The sequence below is a fragment of the Nomascus leucogenys genome, chromosome 10, assembly GCF_006542625.1.
Source record: "Nomascus leucogenys isolate Asia chromosome 10, Asia_NLE_v1, whole genome shotgun sequence".
Taxonomy (NCBI): domain Eukaryota; kingdom Metazoa; phylum Chordata; class Mammalia; order Primates; family Hylobatidae; genus Nomascus; species Nomascus leucogenys.
Genome location: NC_044390.1, coordinates 14,756,334 through 14,777,420, shown reverse-complemented (window position 1 = coordinate 14,777,420; position 21,087 = coordinate 14,756,334).

The window sequence follows — 21,087 nt, the reverse complement described above, 5'->3', positions numbered from 1 at the left end:
CCTGAACTAAGGTAGTGGCAATGAGTGTAGAAAGGAGGTAAGATATTCAAAGAGTGCTATGGAATATATACATATTAATGCTGCTGATCACTTTTCTTGTATGCTCTGGGGATGTGACAAATATGGGTTAGGGGGATCTCAGTCTGTACTTGGATTTAGGCAACTGAATATACATAACCTTAGTAGTACCATTCACTGGGTTTTGTTTTGTGCTCTTTTTGGGAGGAGATGGGGAAGAAAAATAATCTATATGAAGATATGTTGCGTTTCAATGCCTATGAGATACTAAGAAGTAGGTATTCAGTAGAAAGTTGAAAACTTGGGTCTGCTACTTAGAAATAAGGCCTGTTTTAAACTAGATATGTGTCAGATGATTTAGAGAAAGGAAAGAGTCAAGAAAAGATAGCATCAAAATTTAAGGTGGCAGATGGGACACAAAGGGAGATAAAGTGAATAGGCTTATAAGGAACTGTCAGAAGGAAGGAAAAACAAGATAACGTGGAACAACAGGATGAAAATAGAAGACACACGTATAGTGATTATTAGGTAGCAGGCACTATTCTAAACACTTTACATACATACACAGATTTAATCATTACAACAGTCTTGTCAAGTAGATATAATGATTATCACCATATTACAGACTGGAAAGTGAGGCACAGAGAGGCTAGGTAATGTTCTCAAGGTCTCGCAGCTAATTGATGGTAGACATGGGATTCAGAGCCTGAGTTGAGGCTCCTAATCACCATCTGGACAAGAGAAGAAACAAGCCTGAGAGAAAGGAGTGGCTATCAGCATCAGTTCCTGCATGTCGAATAAAGGTCTGAAAGAAGCTCATTGGTTTCAGCAACAAAGAAACATTAATAACATTTATGAAAATAGTTTTGATGGGGAGATAAAGATAGAAAGACAGTCTTTGGTGTTGCCAACTGATGTGGTTGGGCTCTTTGTCCCCACCCAAATCTCACGTTGAATTGTAATCCCCAGTGTTGGAGATGGGACATGGTGGGAGGTGATTGGATCATGTGGGTGGTTTCTAATGGTTTAGCACCATCCCCTAGTGCTGTTTCATTGTAGAATTCTCAGAAGATCTAGTTGTTTAAAAGTTTGTAACATCTCTCTAGGCCGGGTACAGTGGCTCACACCTGTAATCCCAGCACTTTGGGAGGCCGAAGCGGGTGGATCATGAGGTCAGGAGATTTAGACCATCCTGGCCAACATGGTGAAATCCCGTTTCTACTAAAAATACAAAAATTAGCCAGGTGTGGTGGTGCACATCTGTAGTCCCAGCTACTCAGGAAGCTGAGGCAGAAGAATCGCTTGAATCTGGGAGGCAGAGGTTGCAGTGAGCCGAGATCATGCCACTGCACTCCAGTCTGGACGACAGAGCAAGACTTCGTCTCAAAAAAAAAAAAAAAAAAAGGAAGAAAGAAAGGAAGAAGAAAGAGAGAGAGAGAGAGACAGAGAGAGAAAGAAAGAAATAAAGAAAAAGAGAAAGAAAGAAAGAAGAAAGAAAGAGCAGCACCTCTCTCCCACCCACTGTCTGTCTCTTGCTGGCCATGTGAATATGTGCCTGTTTCCCCTTTGCCTTCTCCCATGATTGTAAGTTTCCTGAGGCATCCCCAGGTATGCCTCTTGTATAGCATGCAGAACTGTGAGTCAATTTAACCTCTTTCCTTTATAAATTGCCCAGTCTCAGGTAATTGTTTATAGCAGTGCAAGAACAGACTGAGATTTTCCATGGCAACTTCCCTGACTTGGGGTCCCCCAGCTCTTCTATTCAGGTTGGCATTTTCCAGAACCAGGGGCTGAGATCATATTTAGGATGCAAGATGTTTATCAGGGATCCACTGTGAAAGGAAGATGGAAGAACTAGATAGGGGAAAAAAAGAGGTCAAACCGTGATGCAGACCTGAAAATTTTCAGTCAATCTGATAGCGAGATATGGAGTGATGATTGCTATTAAAGTTGCTCTATACTGGGTTAAAATGGCTTGGTTTTATAACCACTCTTGGCTGTCACCAGATGTGAGCTGCTCCAGAAATGGTGTGACCATGAATGAAGGAAGCTGTTGTAGCTGAAGCAGACCTTTAAAAAGCAAACAGCTGGAAACCATCTGCTGACCAAACTACCTGCAGAAATCCTTTGAGGGGGAATGGGATGAAACCCTTTCATTTCTACCACACCTTGCAACGATTGTTTAAGCTTCTATTTCCTTATATTAAAACTTAATACTTGAATAATTAAAAATGGCTTTTTTATTTGATTGATAAATAGACATAAGCAACTTTTTGATTATATTTTAATTATTTTCTTGATGTCTGCCTCTTTGATAGATCGGTAGCATCCTGAGGTTATAGGACCTATATTTTCTTATTTTTTTGCATCATCTAACAGAACATATGACTAATAATAAAATGTGTTAATAATTGAATAAGAGGGGCATATGAAATAGGTCTTAAATGATTATTAAAGTTTCCCAGTCATAGCACAGGAATAAAGGTTAAATAGCATTTGTGCTAATTAACTGCAATCACTAAACTATTTTCTTTTGTGTTTTTAAGACATACAAAGGAATAGTTCACATTTATTCACTGCAGTGTAAAAGCTTAATCATCTCCCCAAGCCGACGTCTCTTCAAAAAGAATTGAGAGAATAAGTAAAATACATTTTATTATTTTCAGATAATTCATTTAAATGTAAATATTTCAGCATGTAAACCATTTTCAATGGGTATTTTTGAGAAATCTGAATTACATTTGTAAATTTTATAAGTTTAAATTCAAACACTGGCAAATAAAGTTAACATTTTTTAGAAGTTTTTAAAATACAAAAACATTTTCTATTTGTAATTAATAAGATGTTATACATTTTTCTGCCTAATTTTTTGTGGGTCTTTATGCTAGGCAATATTTCTATTCATCTTCTATAAATAGGATAATTTATATATTTTTATATAAATTAAATTATGTAGCATGTTTAAAGTACCTTAGGTATAATGGATTCTAAAGTATGTCTCACCGTAGTATACCTAATTATCGTTTTATTTAGCAAAGGAATTGCCATTCCATCTCCATATTTTTAGCACCAAACATAGTATTTGACCCAGAGTATGCACTAAATAAATGTTAGTTTATTTAAAGTGAATAAAAAATCAATAAAATACGTTCAAAATTATGATAGGAATTTTAAACAATTAGAAATCAAAGAAAAAACTAGTCTCAGGTACATAATGGAAGCATCTAAGACTTCTATTGCATCGTTTTCTTCAAATATTAGCTCACAAATGATGTTTGTCCATAACCCAAACAGATTTTCATTGTAAAGTCTGAATGATGACTCAGAAAGGGAATATGAGATTACTTACTTTTCCCTTTCAGTTGAGAATATAAAGATGTTCAACTAATCTGTGGTAGAAAGCTGAAAATGTAATCTCCAAATATTAAATAATTCACAATCACTATTTCCTAGTCAAAAACATTAATTGTGAGGTTACTATTGTTTCTATCATCCATTCTTCTAGAATTGTAAAGAAAAAAATATAAAATAGATTCCATTGCATAAATCAAGTTATCTTTATGCTTTTATATTCAGCAAATATTTATTTGATGGCTCTCCAATGTGTGAAACAAAGTACTTTGTTAATGTGATTAATCCTATAAATCAATAAAACTACTTTCATAAAGGATCTATTGCTATAATAAATTATAGCCAGCTCCTAAAGCTGTTCATTTTATAGTTTACCCAACTGCTTTCCTAAAATACTAACTCCCCTTATCATCCAAAGCCTGCTCAGCCTCCACTGCCAATGTCAAGTTTTGTTTAGTACAAGGTGACTAGGATGTTGAAAATTAAGATTTCAGTTCTCACGTCACCTCTAACTTAAGCCACATTATCTGCTTGAGCTTGAAGTCTCTTTGTATATAAGAGGAGGGTCTACATATGTGATTCCTAAGTTCTGTTGCTACTTTAAAAGTTGCAGGGAACTGCAGAGTGTTTTTTCTTAACTTACCATTTCTTTGCTGAATTCCTACAGCATTTCATACCCACTGCCATATAATCTGGTGTTTGGAAAACAATATATTTAACTTTGTATGGCTTTCTCTTTGTTTATTGTCTGTATACAGGTCTTATTTTCTTTTCTTTTATTTATTTATTTATTTATTTAATTATTTATTTATTTATTTATTTTTGAGACAGAGTCTCGCTCTGTCGCCCAGGCTGGAGTGCAGTGGCGGGATCTCGGCTCACTGCCAGCTCCGCCTCCCGGGTTCACGCCATTCTCCTGCCTCAGCCTCCCCAGTAGCTGGGACTACAGGTGCCCACCACCACGCCCGGCTGATTTTTTGTATTTTTAGTAGAGATGGGGTTTCACTCTGTTAGCCAGGATGGTCTCGATCTCCTGACCTCGTGATCTGCCTGCCTTGGCCTCCCAAAGTGCTGGGATTACAGGCACAAGCCACCGCGCCTGGCCATACATGTCTTATTTTCTAAATCAAATTGCAAATTCTTCAAGGAAAGTCTTGTACTTAATCTCCACTGTTCTGTCTCTCACAACAATATTTAAAACATAGTTGATACTTCTGGGTTTATTTAATAAAGCCATTGTTCAAAAATTTAAACTTAGAAAAAATTAGATGACAATTATTAATATTATTGTATAAAGGGACCCGTTGCTTTACCAAATAAGTAATATTTGAGAAGTGTGCAGAACTGTCAAAACTTTTCATTCCCAGTAAACACATGTGACCAGAGGAGCTTCCTAAATATAGTGTGTCAGAAACAGGTCTGCCTTTTCTCTTTAGGAACTATCTTCTTTCACAACTACCCTCAAGGAAATAAATAATAAAATCTGGCTTACCTGTTCAGAGGTTGCCAACCCCTGCCAGAAGAAAAAATAAAAAATAAGAATAAAAAAAAATAAAAAACAATTGGAGGAAATGGCAGTTTGATAGGAAACGCTATGTAAGTGTTTTTTTTTAATTTATTTATTTCACCTCTCCTTCCCCTATCAATTAATCTGGAATAGTTCTTCTCATTCTGAATATATCTTTCTCTCCTATCTTTTCTCCTATCCTTGCACAAGGCTCTGGAAATGATTTTTAATGTGTAATCTGAATGGTGCTCTGGAGCTTATGGTCTTATTCAATCCTCCTTAGAAGCTTGTGAAATAAATATAGAATTTAGCATCTGAATGTCACACAAAGTAATGAAACTGAACTTTAGAGAGATGGAGCTCAGATCAGAATCCAGGCTGGGTGTAGTGGCTCATGCCTGTATTCCTGGACTTTGGGAAGCCAAGGTTGGCTGGAGGATCACTTGAGCCCAGGAATTCAAGGTTGAAGGCTGCAGTGAGCTGTGATTGTGCCACTGCATGCCAGCGCAAGACTAGTCCCTAAAAAATAAAAAATAAAAAACTATGAAATTAAAAATTCACAAATCCCAAAGAAAATTTCTTGAAGTAACTATGTAAAACCAGGAGCCAAATAATAGTAACATAACCTTTCTTCCCTATTTGCTTCTTTTGAATTGCCTTTAACTTTTTGTTCTTAAATGTTTCCCATTACACTCGTGTTGTTTAAATATAAGATAATCAGTGAGAGATATTAAACATTCTGAGGGTATAAGACATAAGACATAGAGCAATCTTTTAAACAAGTCATTATCCTCTATTATGTGAATGAAACAAACATGTATTATAATATGAACAATAACTTGATAAAGCATATTTGTAAATTTCATTGATATAAGCATTTTCAAACTTGATAAAATTTAAAGGGAAATTATTTTGAAATGTTGCATCAATTTTACACTCTTGCCTCTATTTTGATAGATTTTCAGGGGTATTGTCCCAGAACTAGTACAAGGGAATGGTGAATTCTCATTTCTTTCACAGCCCTGACCTGGACTTTTTAGAGTATCAGAGTTTCCTTTTAAACACTCTACAATTAATCAAGTATAGCCAATTTAATTTTGAAGAATATATGCCAAATATATCCATAATTTGTGATGCTTTCCTTATAGCCAGTTGAGCTGTGATCTTCAAACTGATTAACTCTGCTTTTTTTTTTCTGCTTGTGAGAGTCTGCAGGTAGGTACTGATCCATTCCAATTAATATCTAATGATGATGAGCTAAAGACAAAATCCCAGCTAACAGCTCCCATCTGTGGTTATGCATAAAATATCAGCTTCTGGCAAGTGACACCATATGCAAATCAAAAATTTGAATGCTGCAGAAGTTACATAATATATTCACATATGCCTAAAATAGAAATTTCTCCACTTTTACCATCTTCCATTTCTGTAATGCTCAGGAACCCTATAAATATGGTTAGAAATATATTTTTATTTTTATTTTCTAGTATGCTTATTTTGGCTCTCATATTAAAGAATACTTTACAAAATAAATTTAATTTAATGAATATTAATTTTTTAATTGTCATTGCTTTTAATGTCATTATAATATTCTTAAGGCTAGTGGCTATATGTAATTATTATAGTATTCCCCTAGGACCTAATACTTAGCATATATTTGCTTCCTTAAGGCCTTCTCTGTATTTGCTGCCAGCAAAACCGTCTATCCATGTGATTCACTGTTTTCAGACTTAAAAATGAATGTAAGTAATATATTCCATGTGTAGATTTTAAACTCTTGTTATTTCAGAAAGAATATTGTCTAGTCTCTCTCTCTCTTGGCAGTTAGTTTCTAGTTGGTATTAGGTTGTTTACATTTTAGTGGCTGTATATCTGTAAAATTAGTCTAAGATTCATTTTAAGGGACCATCATTCTTAGGGAGCCTTGTCCTTGAGAATAAATTATGAAATTAATAATTAACTTGACATTGCATGAGCAATTCTTGATGCAATCCAGTGTTCAAAAAGAATGTTAGCGTCTTGGAAGGAGTCACTGGGGAAACCTTTTAGAGACAAAGTGCTCTTCTTGAATGTATAAGACTTTGCCACTGTGTGTCAGACATCAGACAGCTGGACATCTATGGCTTAATAATATAGTCCTATTATCAAATAGTGAGTATGCCCTCTTACTTGGAAACTTTTTATTCACTTGGAAACCAGGTAAACTCCAGAAGTTAAAGAAGAAAAGTGATATCATTTTAGGAATATAAGGATACATCTTATAACTTCTATAGCACTGAATTTTTTTAAGTCAAGTGGGACATAGGAAGATAAGTTTTAATTATCTTTTGATTGGACAATACAAATTTTTTTATCATCTCCAGGAAAATTATATGTGTTCCTTATATTTCATTAACTCATAAAGTACACACTTTAACTTTAAACCACTCAGGCTAATCTTTCTCTCACTTGAGAAATTTAATTATAGAACATTGCCTCAAGTGAGAAAAGTAATTTTGAACGTGTATTTGCGTAGGTGCTGCGCTGTGTCTTTGTTGACCTTTATTTTATTCTTTTTAGATATTCACTGAGTTCAGCTGGGCTCTCTGAGTCTCTGGGGTGTTAGAATACTAGCAATTTTATGATCAGTAAATGTTTATCAGTAGAAAACGTGAGTTTTGAGAAACTTAGGAAAGCTGGGATGTTTATCTTTTGGAATAAGGCAAACAATGATGAATCTCTCTTACTGAGAGATTTATTCGTTTATGAGAACTTTGACATGAACAACTCCGACTCCTAAATACACGACTGGGAGTAGTAACAATTCTTATGGAGGTGAGGACTCTGGCTATGACTGATCAAGAGTGAATGAATGGGAATATTATTCAGCACTAAAAAGAGATGAGCCACACGTGGTGGCTCATGCCTATAATCCCAATATTTTGGGAGGCAAAGGCGTGTGGATCGCTTGAGCCCAGGAGTTTGAGACCAGCCTGGCCAACATGGTGAAACCTCCCTCTCTAAAAAAAAAATACAAAAATTAGCCAGGTGTGATGGCATAGCTGTAATCCCAGCTACTCAGGAGGCGGAGGTTGGAGTGAGCCAAGATCCCACCACTGCACTCCAGCCTGGGTGACAGAGTCAGATCCTGTCTCCAAAAATTAAAAAATAACAGAAATAGGAAATGAGCTAACAAGCCATGAAAAGACATTAGGAATCTTTTTAAAATTTTTTTATTTTCAATTTTTGTGGGTACACAGTAGGTGTACATATTTATGGGGTACGACCTTAAACATATATTACCAAGTTAAAGAAGCCAATAGGGAAAGGATACGTACTGCATGATTCCAAGTACATGGCATTCTGGACAAGTCGAAACTGTGGAGAGAGTAAAAAGATCAGCGGTTGCCAGAAGTTGAGGGGAGGGAAGGATGACTAGGCAGACCACAGGAGTTTTAGGGCAGTGAAACCATTTTGTATGATAACACAATGATAGATACTGCCATTATACATTTTCTGAAAACCCATAGAATGTAAAAACCAGGAATGAATCCTACTGTAAACCATGGACTTTGGATGATAATGATGTGTTAATGTAGGTTCTTCAATTGTAACAAATGTACCACCCTGGTGGGGGATATTTGCAGTGGGGGAGGTTAAGCATGTGTAGGGGCAAGAAGTACGAGTATTTGAAAAATTTCTGTACTTTCTGCCCAATATTTCTGTGAACCTAAAACTTCCCTAAAAAATAAAATTTATTTGAAAGGAAAAAATTAAAAAATGAATGTAGTGTTTTAGAAATTATATAAAATATATTAGATGAAATAATATACCAGAGAAATGGTTCAGGCAGCACTGTAGGCCCACTAACCTAAAATCATTTTAACCTAAGTAGACATGCTCCTTTATTGATGTTCAATGTCTTACTAAGCTTTGTAGCTCACAATGTGAAGATACTGCCTAGTCGCAGACACCAGTTATTTAGTGCCCAGCTTCCCTACCATGATTAGACCAGCCATTTAGACAAATGTATCTCCTGTCCTTAAGGCCTTGCTTGGCTAAATCAGAGGCAAATAAGAGTCTCTCACTGTCTGTGATGGTTAATATGAGTGTCAACTTGATTGGATTGAAGGATGCAAAGTATTGATCCTGGGTGTGTATGTGAGGGTGTTGCCAAAGGAGATTAACATTTGAATCAGTGGGCTGCGGAAGGCAGACCCACCCTTAGTCTGGTGGGCACAATCTAATCAGCCATCAGTGAATATAAAGCAGGCAGAAAAACATGAAAAGGGAGACTGGCCTAGCCTCCCAGCCTATATCTTTCTCCCATGCTGCCATCAGCCTTTCCACCTTTGTCTGAGGAGAGAAACCCTGAGCTGCCTGGGGCAATAGTGATGGCCTCCTCTGAGGCAGTTGCCAGGTAAAATAATGTTGATTCTCCTCAGCAGCCACCCCCAACACCCCTGTTTGCTTCTAGACCTATAACTAAAGTCCCAGCAGGCCCCTAGAGGTGAGGTTGAGAGTGTGATCTATGAGGAGCTGGGCTAATTTGTGTAAACAGAAATCTGGAGTACAGGCTTGGGAATGGATACTAAGGGTGTGGGATAATGGTGGAAGAAACAGTTGGATCAGGCTGAATTTATTGATTTGGACTCACTAGTAGGGACTCTGCATTTAATGTTGCAGCTAGGGGAGTTAAAAAAGGTTCTAATAGTTTATTTGCTTGGTTAGCTGAAATATGGATTGAAAGATGGCCCACTGTGAGCGAGCTGGAAATGCCTGATCTCCCTTGGTATAATGTAGAAGAAGGGATCCAAAGGCTTAGGGAGATTGAGATGGTAAAGTGGATTAGGCACTTTAGACCTACTCATCCCAGCTGAGAGGGTCAGAAGATATACCCTTGACCAATGTCTTGCAAAATAGACTTGTGAGGTCAGCACCTGCATCATTGAAGAGCTCTGTAATTGCTCTTCTCTGTATGTCAGATCTAATAGTAGGAACCGCAGCCACTCAACTGCAAAATTTAAATACAATGGGAATAATTGGATCTGGAGGTAGCAGGGGCAAAGTGGTGGCACTCAACCATCAAAGGCAAGATGGGCATAGCTACCATAATGGACAGCAGAGACAAATCAGCAATCAGAATAATCTCACTCATGTAGAGCTCTGGCATTGGCTAATTAATTATGGTGGTCCTATAAGTGATGTTGATAGGAAGCCTATTGCCTTTCTACTTAATTTATATCAGGAGAAAACGTCTAAGTCAAATAGACAAAAGATTACTTTGAATTATAAAAACAGAGAATCACTTTCCCTCAATCAATTTCCAGACTTGAGTTAGTTTACAGACACAGAACCCCTTGAATTAAGGGGAGGCCGGGTCCCCTTGAGGAAGGACCCCACTACATTACTGACAATTTATGCAGTGAATCTTTCTCCCATCCTTCCCCAAGGAGGCCTCCAGCCTTTTACCAGGATAACTGTGCGCTAGGGAAAGGGAAATGATCAGGCATTTCTGAGATCACTAGACACTGGCTCTGAGCTGACCTTGACTCCAGGGGAACCAAAACGTCATTGTGGTTCTCCAGTTATAGTAGGGGCTTATGGAGGTCAGGTAATTAATGGGGTTTTAGCTCAGGTCAAACTTACAGTGTGTCCAGTGTGTCCCCAGACTCATCCTGTTATTTCCCCAGTGCCGGAATGCATAATTGGCATAGACATACTTAGCAGCTGGCAGAACTCCCACATTGGCTCCCTGACTGGTAGGTGAGGGCTATTATGGTGGGAAAGTCCAAATGGAAGCTATTAGAGCTACCTAGAAAAACAGTAAATCAAAACCAATATCACATCCCTGGGAAGATTGCAGAGATTAGTGCCACCATCAAGAACTTCAAAGACAAAGGGGTGGTGATTCCCACAACATCCCAATTCAACTCTCCCATTTGGCCTGTGCAGAAGACAGATGGATCTTGGAGAATGACAGTGGATTATCCTAAGCTTAACCAAGTGGTGACTCCAATTTCAGCTGCTGTACCAGATGTGGTTTCATTGCTTGAGAAAATTAACACATCTTCTAGTACCTGATATGCAGCCATTGACTTGGCAAATGGCTTTTTCTCCATTCCTGTCCATAAGGCCCACCAGAAGCAATATACCATTACTCTCCTACCTCAGGGGTATATCAACTCTCCAGCTTTGGTTCTTGATCTTTTTCTTCTGCAAGGTAGCACACTGATCCATTACATTGATGACATTATGTTGATTGGATCCAGTGAGCAAGAAGTAGCAAACACACTGGACTTATTGCTGAGACATTTGCGTGTCAGAGGATAGGAAATAAATCTGACTAAAATTCAGAGAACTTCTACCTCAGTAAAATTTCTAGGAGTTCAGTGGTGTGGGGCCTGTCGAGATATTCCTTCTAAGGTGAAGGATAGGTTGATGCATTTGGCCCCTTCTACAACCAAGGGAGAGACACAACATCTAGTGGGCCTATTTGATTTTCAGAGGCAACACATTCCTCACTTGGATGTGTTATTCTGGCCTATTTATCTAGTGACTTGAAAGACCACCAGTTTTGATTAGGGTCCAGAACAGGAGAAGGCTTTGCAAAAGGTCCAGGCTGCTGTGCAAGCTGCTCTGCCACTTGAGCCCTATGACCCAGGAGATCCAATGGTTCTTGAGGTGTCAGTGGCAGATAGCGATGCTGTTTGGAGCATTTTTCAGGCCACCATAGGTGAATCACAGTGGAGACCTCTAAGATTTTGGAGCAAGGCCCTGCCATCTTCTGCAGATAACTACTCTCCTTTTGAGAGACAGCTCTTTGCCTGTTACTGGGCTTTGGTGAGAACTGACCATTAGAGTTAGGGTCATAAAGTCACCGTGTGACCTGAATTGCCTGTCATGAACTGGATACTCTATGACCCAGCTAGCCATAAAATGGGTTGTGCACAGAAACATCTCATCATCAAATGGAACTGGTATGTACATGATGGGGCTCAAGCAGGTCCTGAAGGCACAAGTAAGTTACATGAGGAAATGGCTCAAATGCCCATGATCTCTGCTGCCACCCTGCCTTCTCTCCCCTAGTCCACACGGATGGCCTCATGGGGAGTTAGTTCCCTATGATCAGTTAACAGAAGAAGAGAAGACTAGAGCCTGGTTCACAGATGGTTCTGCATGATATGCAGGCACCACTTGAAAGTGGACAGCTGTAGCTCTACAAGCCTTTTCTAGGACATCCCTGAAGGACAACAGTGAAGAGAAATCCTCCCAGTGGGCAGAACTTTGAGCAGTACACCTGGCTGTGCACTTTGCATTGAAAATGAAATGGCCAGATGTGCGATTATATTCTGCTTCATGGGCTTTAGCCAATGGTTTGGCTGGATGGTCAGAAACTTGGAAGAAGCATAATTGGAGAATTGGTGACAAAGAAATTTGGGGAAGAGGTATGTGGATTGACCTCTCTAAGTGGGCAAAAACTATGAAGATATTTATATCCCACGTGAGTGCTCATCAATGGGTGACCTCAGCAGAGGAGCATTTTAATAATCAAGTGGATAGAATGACCCATTTTGTGGACTCAGCATCTTTCCCCAGCCACCCCTGTCCTTGCCCAATGGACCCATAAACAAAGTGGCCATGGTGGCAGGGATGGAGGTTATGCGTGGGCTCAGCAACATGGATTTCCAATCACCAAAGCTGACCTGGTTACTGCCACTGCTGAGTGTCCAATTTGCCTGCAGCAGAGCCCAACACTGACCCCTCGATATGGCACCAATCCTCGTGGTGATCAGACAGCTACCTGGTGGCAGGTTGATTATATTCGACTTCTTCCATCATGGAAAGGACAGAGATTTTTCCTCACTGGAATGGACATTTATTCTGGATATGGGTTTGCCTACCATGCACGCAATGCATCTGCCAAGACTACCATCTTTGTACTCATGGAATGCCTTATCCACTATCATGTTATTCCACACAGCATTGTCTCTGACCAAGGCACTTACTTTATGGCTAAAGAAGTGCAGCAGGGGGCTCATGCTCATGGAATTCACTGGTCTTACTATGTTCTCCATTATCTGGAAGAAGGTGGGTTGACAGAAAGGTGGAATGGTCTTTTGAAGTCACAATTACAATGTCAACTAGGTGACAATACTTTGCAGGGCTGGAGCAAAGTTCTCCAGAAGGCCATGTATGCTCTGAATCAGCATGCAATATATGGCACTGTTTCTCCCATAGCCAGAATTCATGGGTCCAGGAATCAGGGGATTGAAGTAGAAGTGGCACCACTCACATCACCCCTAGTAATCCACTAACAAAATTTTTGCTTCCTGTTCCCAAGACATTATGTTCTGCTGGCCTAGAGGTCTTACTTCCAGAGGAAGAAATGCTGCCACCAGGAGAAACAACAATGATTCTATTAAACTGGAAGTTAAGATTGCCACCTGGACACTTTGGGCTCCTCCTACCTTTAAGTTAACAGGCTAAGAAGGGAGTTACAGTGTTGGCTGGGGTGATCAACCCAAAGATGAAATCAGTCTATCAAGATGAAATCAGTCTATCAAGATGAAATCAGTCTACTACTCCATAATGGAGGTAAGGAAGAGTATGCATAGAATACAAGAGATCCATTAGGGCATCTCTTAGTATCACTATGTCCTGTGATTAAGGTCAATGGGAAACTACAGCAACGACACAATTCAGGCAGGACTACATATGGTCCAGACCCTTCTGGAATGAAGGTTTGGGTCACTCCCCCGGGGAGGAAAAAAAAAAAAAACATGACCTGCTGAGGTGCTTGCTGAAGGCAAAGGGAATACAGAATGGGTAGTAGAAGAAGGTAGTCATTAATACCAGCTATGACCATATAACCAGCTGTGACCATGTGACCAGCTGCAAAAATGAGGCTTGTAACTGTCATGAATATTTCCTCCTTCTTTGGTTAAAAATATGTTTGTGCATGTATACAATTGTACTAAAACAATTTCTTCATTTTATTTCCTTTTTCTTTATCATGTGACAGAAGATTTATTGACTTCATATCAGCATTTAAGTATTGCTAACTTTATGTAATAGTATTTGGGTTGGGGATTGATGCATTTCCCGTTGTACAAAGGATAGTTGTATTATGTTAGGTGTAATTATGACCTTATTATTGTCTTTATTTGAAGATTATATGTGATCTCAGGAGATGTGTATGGGTTCAAGTTGACAAGGGGTGGACTTGTGATGGTTAATACCCAGTGTCAAGTTGATTGGATTGAAGGATGCAAAGTATTGATGATCCTGGATGTGTCTGTGAGGGTGTTGCCAAAGGAGATTAACATTTGAGTCAGTGGGCTGCAGAAGGCAAGCCCACCCTTAATCTGGTGGGCACAATCGAATCAGCTGCCAGCAAATATAAAGCAGGCAGAAAAACGTGAAAAGGAAGACTGGCCTAGCCTCCCGGCCTACATCTTTCTCCATACTGGATGCTTTCTGCCCTCAAACATTGGACTCTAAGTTCTTCAGTTTTTAGACTTGGACTGGCTTTCCTTGCTCCTCAAGCTTGCAGACAGCCTATTGTGGGGCCTTGTGATGGTATAAGGTAATACTTAATAAACTCATATATATGGATATATATCTTATTATACTAAGACACATATATATCTTATACTAATATCTATCTATCTATCTATCATCTATCTATCTATCTATCTATCTATCTATCTATCTATCTATCTATCATCTATCTATCTATCTAATTAATTCTGTCCCTTTAGGGAACCCTGACTAATACAGTCCATAGAAAAGACTTGTTTTGAGTGGGCGAACTAGTAAAGCACAAGTATAGGAGGCATGAATGAACATCTTCTCTCAGACATATGAACCAGAGAGGCTAAGTGGGAAAAATAAAAAAGGTACACAGAAACAAAGATATGAAAACAAAAGTTTATATGGCTTGGCAGTTTCCCATTGTTACATATTTCTGTGACCTGCCGTTGTCCCCTGTGTTCCCATTAGAAAGCTCTAATCTAAGCCACCTCCACTCTGTTTTTCCCCTTAAGCTAGTTTATGTAGGTCACTGCTACCTGCATCCTAAATCTTGACTAAGGTGTTTCTTCTGGTAGGCAGTTAACTGTTTTCATTTTTATATATCCTAATGAATTACATTTGCTATTATGAATAAGGAAAGCCTGCAGAGGTGGACAATATTACCCAATTACATTCAAAGTGAAGAATCTATCACTTATTATCAGCAAAATGAGATTAAATGTGGAAACAAATTTATTATTGTGATTTTTGCTATGGTTATTTACTTTTATTACTGATAAGTCTATAAATTAAAGGTAGACAATATTTAATTTTAATATTTAATATATAATATTTAAAATACAAAATTTGAAAATTGTGATCCTAATTAAGATGAATTTTTTTAATCTTATAATGGGAGAAAAATTGAATGTAATTAAAACCAGAAATTAATTATTCAATGGAGTTGACCCACCATATCACTTTCACGTATACAAAAATCACCTGAGAAGCTTGCTAAGAAAGTATAGGATGGGATACAAGGTTAACAATTCTGATACTGCTACACAAATACATTGGAAGTGAAGAATTAAGAAAATGGAGGGTGAGTGTTGGGAGCCAGATTTCTCACTGTTGGAGTGAGAATTTAAATTTAAGAAAAAGAGAAGGCTAGAAAGGCCCATGTAATGAAGGATTACAGTTGGAGACATCAATAAAAACTCATGCTTAGATTAACATAGATACAGTTTACTTATGACAGATATGTGTATATACACAAGGGTAAAATAAACATGTATATCTCCTTGTTCTGTCAGCTGAAAGTACTTTAAAAATTGTCCAAGTAGCAACAACATACCTAGCACAGAGATCTTGGTGTCTAATACTATTATCTGATAAAAGGAAGCATGGCTTCTCAGAGAAATTGGTTATTCTAGAACCAGGGTGGGAAAGGCGACTCTGAAGCACCTTGGATTACCAGAAAGTAATAAACTGTTAAAACACACACACACATTGATGGAGAATGTCAACGGGACATAAGGGATAACAGAAAGAACTCCTAATGGCCAAACCTGGAATAATTGGAGCAACAGGATAAATAAAGTAATATTGGATAATAACCCAAAGTATAAAATAAATATTCATGAGTCCATACAGATCTAAATAAATGATTGATTTGATTTTTTAAATCCCACAAATAAGAAGTAGGTGGGCATGGTTAACGGATACAAGCAATAGAAAGAATGAATAAGACCTACTGTTTTATAGCACAAGCAGGTGACTATAGTCAATAACTTAATTGTATATTTTAAAATAATTTAGAGTGTAATTGCGTTGATTGTAACTCAAAGGATAAATGCTGGAGGGAATGGATACCCCATTCTTCATATAATGTCCTTATTTCATATTGCCTGCCTGTATCAAAACATCTCACGTACCCCAGAAATACATATGGGCTGAGCATAGTGACTTCCTTCCAAATAATACATCATGGAAAGGTAGGTGGTGGAACAGTAACTTTACAGCAATGAAACCTGCCAAACACAACCTCAGCCAGGTGACTGAGGACAGTATCAGTAGTCATGTTGACATTTTATGCATATGATATATGATAAAAAGAGAAATTTTCCTCTGCCATATTCTTCCCCTAAACCCATGACTTCAGTCTACTCATGGAAAGATGTTCAGACAAATTCCATATATCCCATTGTAGGTGCGTTCTATAAAACACTTCTCCAGTACACCTCAAAATTGTCAAGGTCATCAAAATATAAAGAAAATCTGAGAAATATTCATAGCCAAGAGGAGCCTAAGGAGACATGACAGTTAAATATCATATGGGACCCTGGAACAGATAAAGGACATGAGGGTAAAACTAAATAAATCTGAAAAATATGGACTTAGTAATAATACATCAAGACTGGTTCATTAGTTGTAACAAATGTGCCATGCTAATGTAAAATGTCAATAATAAGGAAAAATTATGGGGACATTCTGTACATTCTTCTTAATTTTCCTGTAAACCTAAAACTATTGGTAAAAAAGAAAAATGGAGGAACTACGATGTCTTGTTCATTGTGTAGCTCAAGCCATCAGGTGTTTAAGTGTGTAACAGGCAAGCAGTAAATATAATACACGTTGATTACTGATTTCATTTTTCATCAGTTGATATATTTCAGTTGCATCTCTAGTTAAGACCGATTCCTACTTTCCTGTTAACATCACTATTTACAAGCTTCTCATTATATTGTTTTATGGTTAATTTTTCTATATAAAAATTCATTTAAAGTATTTCTTTACAGTGCTTTCATATATTACATTTTAATCTCTTCGCATAAGCATTCTTGGAACTATTGATAATTTATTGATGAAAGTTTTCAGATTTATACTATGTACATTTATATACACAGAATAAAATTTAATAGAGATCTAAATATAACAAATTACTATTCAAGGAATCTTTACAAGTGCTAGAAATATCATATACACACACACGTGTGTGTATATATATATATATATATATATATATATATGTATATTTCCCATCTGCCTCCCTCCCTCTTATGAATGTGCATGTGTTATTTAGAGCATACCCAGATAATCTATGGTAATCTCCCCATCTCAAGATCTCTAACTTAATCATATCTGCAAAGTTATTTTTGCCATATAAGGTAATTTACATGTCCCAGAAATTGGGTTATGGATATATTTTGGGGGACACTATTAATCAGACTAATACAATCAGTTATGAATCTGGAATTCTCACCATACTGTATCCTGCTGATAAAATGACATTATATCCTATTTTTTTAACTTCAGGTATCATTTCTTGGCTGAGAACACCAAAATCTTTACATTTTTGCCTTTTCTCTCTTCCAATTTCTGCTCCCTCTTCTCTAGTTGCCTACTCTACATTTTTTGTAAGATTTATCTTATGTCTTCTAAATGTAACATAGCTGAAATCAAAGTCACTAATTCTCTTTAAAATGCAACTTCCTACATAAATCAACTTTTTTAGTTTTATTATAATCATAGTCTGCTATGCTGCAAAATACACTCTTCTCTTGAACCCCAATATATCTAATAAGGCATCTACTGAGTAAATCATCTTCATAGATTCTCTAATGTTCAATTTGCATTATATCCAGTCTTCTAGCTTTAAATATATTATATATGCTAATGTGTACAATGTGTACACCTTTATGCTTCAGGTTTCTCCTGAACTCCAAACTAGTAAATCCACATGGCTGAGCAATATTCTCATCTGATTGTCCAATAAATGCCTCAAAGTCAACATTTTCAAAAGAATTAAAAATCTCACCATAGCCTATATGACTTAACTGTGACTATTCCTTTGACTTCAACTTCTCTCAGTTTTCTTTTTTTCTCTCTCTTTTTTTGTGACGGAGTCTTGCTCTGTCGCCCAGGCTGGAGTGCAGTGCCATGATCTCTGCTCACTGCAGCCTCTGCCTCCCAGGTTCCAGCGAATCTCCAGCCTCAGCCTCGTGGGTAGCTGAAATTACAGGCTCACACCACCATGCTTCACTAATTTTTGTATTTTTAGTAGAGACAAGGTTTCATCATGTTGGCCAGGCTGGTCTCGAACTCCTGACCTCAGGAGATCCGCCCACCTCAGCCTCATAAATTGCTGGGATTACAGGCATGAGCCACAGCACCCAGCCTCAATTTTCTACTTGCTCTCCAATGTCTCGTCACTTACTCCTTTCCCTACCTTTACTCAGGGTTCTTGTAAATGAGTTTGTTTTTTTTTTTTTTTTCTGCCTGGAAGCCTTTACCCTGGAAAGCATAATGGATCAGTCCTTTGCTTTAACTAAACATCTACTTAAACACTGTATCTCCTAAGAGGCCTATTGATCCCACCCTATCTAAAATAGCAACCTATTTAACTGTTCCCTTAAATGACTTTATTTTTACATATAACACCTTTCAGCTTCTGACATTATTTCACATAACTCTTTAATTATTTATAATCTGCTTTTTACCTAGAATGTAAGCTTCATGTAGGCAGAGACTTTGATTTGTCTACTTTGCATTCCAAGAAACTACTAAATCTGTGTTTGATGAACAAAAAATTGAATGTATTTCTACCATTGTGGCCCCAATCCAAGTCCCTTACCATACCATACTCATTCAAATATGTACTAATAGATTTTCCTATTAACTTACTCTGTCAACACTACCATCATTACCACTACTCTCTACAAAACATCATTAATTTCCCTCAAAGAATTTTATTATATAATTTATCTTCAAAAATACATAGTGGTTCATTAATGTTCACTAGCTTCATTTTACATGGCTTGTTCAGCTTTCAGTGAGCAATCTGGTTATATCAACATCTAATCTTGCCTTTCATGACTTCTATACATGTGTCTCAACCAAGTCTTCAGCATTTTTAACAGCCTTGTACATCACCTCAGTCAAGATTCTGCTACAATTGTTCCAAGGAAGGCTGTTGTCTTACACAAACAGTACCTCCAATGGATGTTCTGCTCAAGATCTGCCTCCTGAGCGCATTCACTCTCTTTTGTCTGATCACTTTGTTTTGGGTCAGTTCTCACTCACAGACCCTCCCCTTCACCTTGCACTATGATTGCAAGTTTCCTGAGGCCTCCCCAGCCATAAGGAACTATGAGTCAATTAAACTTGTTTCCTTTATAAATTGGAACTGTGGGTCAATTAAACCGCTTTCCTTTATGAATTGCCCAGTCTTGGGCAGTTCTTTATAGCAGTGTGAAAACGGACTGCCCATGACTGGGTAATTCACTGTGGTAGTTTGTTAGAGCAGCCTCAGGAAATTAATACATACTTCTATCCCTAAAAACTTAAAGGGGATCCTCCATACTCTTCACCTGTCACCTTGCAACTTTAGAGGATCCAGTGGATGATTCCAAAGACGTATGGAATGACAGAAAGGTAAGTTAGAAGGATCTAAACCTGTGGCCATTTGCCAAATACCCACATTGAATTGTTATGCAAGTAATACTGTGTTATAACACAAGTTATATATAGTGTGATATGTACATAGAAATATATTACATGAGTTATATATAGAACAAGTTATATATTGAATTATAACACAAGTCATATTGTGTTTTTCCAGGTATATTGTGCTACTTATATTGTGTTAACATCTGCTGAGATTTGGGGATTTGTAGGTTATAGCAATGAGTGTTAACCTTAATTAGAAAGTGATGTACTTGAAGACGGTTGCTCTCATAACATAAACCTAAAATGTTTGGGACTGGCTTAGCAGTCTGGTAGAAGCAGGCAACAAAGATACTGAAATCTGAGGCTGGACAGCCGAAAAATATGTGTGTGTGTGTGTGTGTGTGTGTGTGTGTGTGTGTGTGTGTGTGTCCATGTGTGTAGGAGACTTTCTTAATGCTCACCCTGCGGAAGTTAAAAATTGCTATTGAGTAGTAATGACTGTGTATATCTTATTGTTTTTCCTTCTCTATATAAAATTGCAGTTTTTCTATACTTGGTCTATCTTTGTTTACTTGGTGGGATGGTTGGGTGTCAAATAAGTCATTTGGATGTTTTGTTTTGTTTTTTAGTTTATAGGACCCCAGACCAAGAGGAGCCAAATCCAAAACTGACAGAAAGCACTTTGGATCATCGGGAGATCCTCGAGTTTGAACTAGATGCAAACTGGATGGACCTTCAGGTTGGCAGTTAAGTCAGACCATGTAACTAAGTTTTAACCAATGAAAAGAGGGCAGCAGTTATGTAAGCCTTTTCCAAGTTTGAGTCATAAAACTATTCTTTACGAAATGTGGTTTTCCTTCTTTTCTGTCTGCAGGCCAGATTTCAAGGATCTAATGCAAAACTCCAGTGCCCTAAGGAGCTAATTTTCAAATATCCACAGCAAACTATTACATGAGTAAGAAACAAAATTTAATTTTGTAAATCTAGTGATATTTTGAAGTTGTTGGTTCTAGGATGTAGTCTATTCGTATAACATACAAAATTTACCGAAATACCTTAGCACAGAATTATTTCATGTATACCTGAAATCTAAAACTATATAATTTGAGTTTATTTGTCCTTTGTCTATTAGCGATGATATTTTCAGATGTATACTCTTTAACCCAATAAATATAAGTCCCGTGAGGGCATCTCCTTTTGCAATATACTCTGGATACTGTCTCTTCTCGTACTTTGCCAGACAGCTTTAATCTGTTCTCTCTTCTATT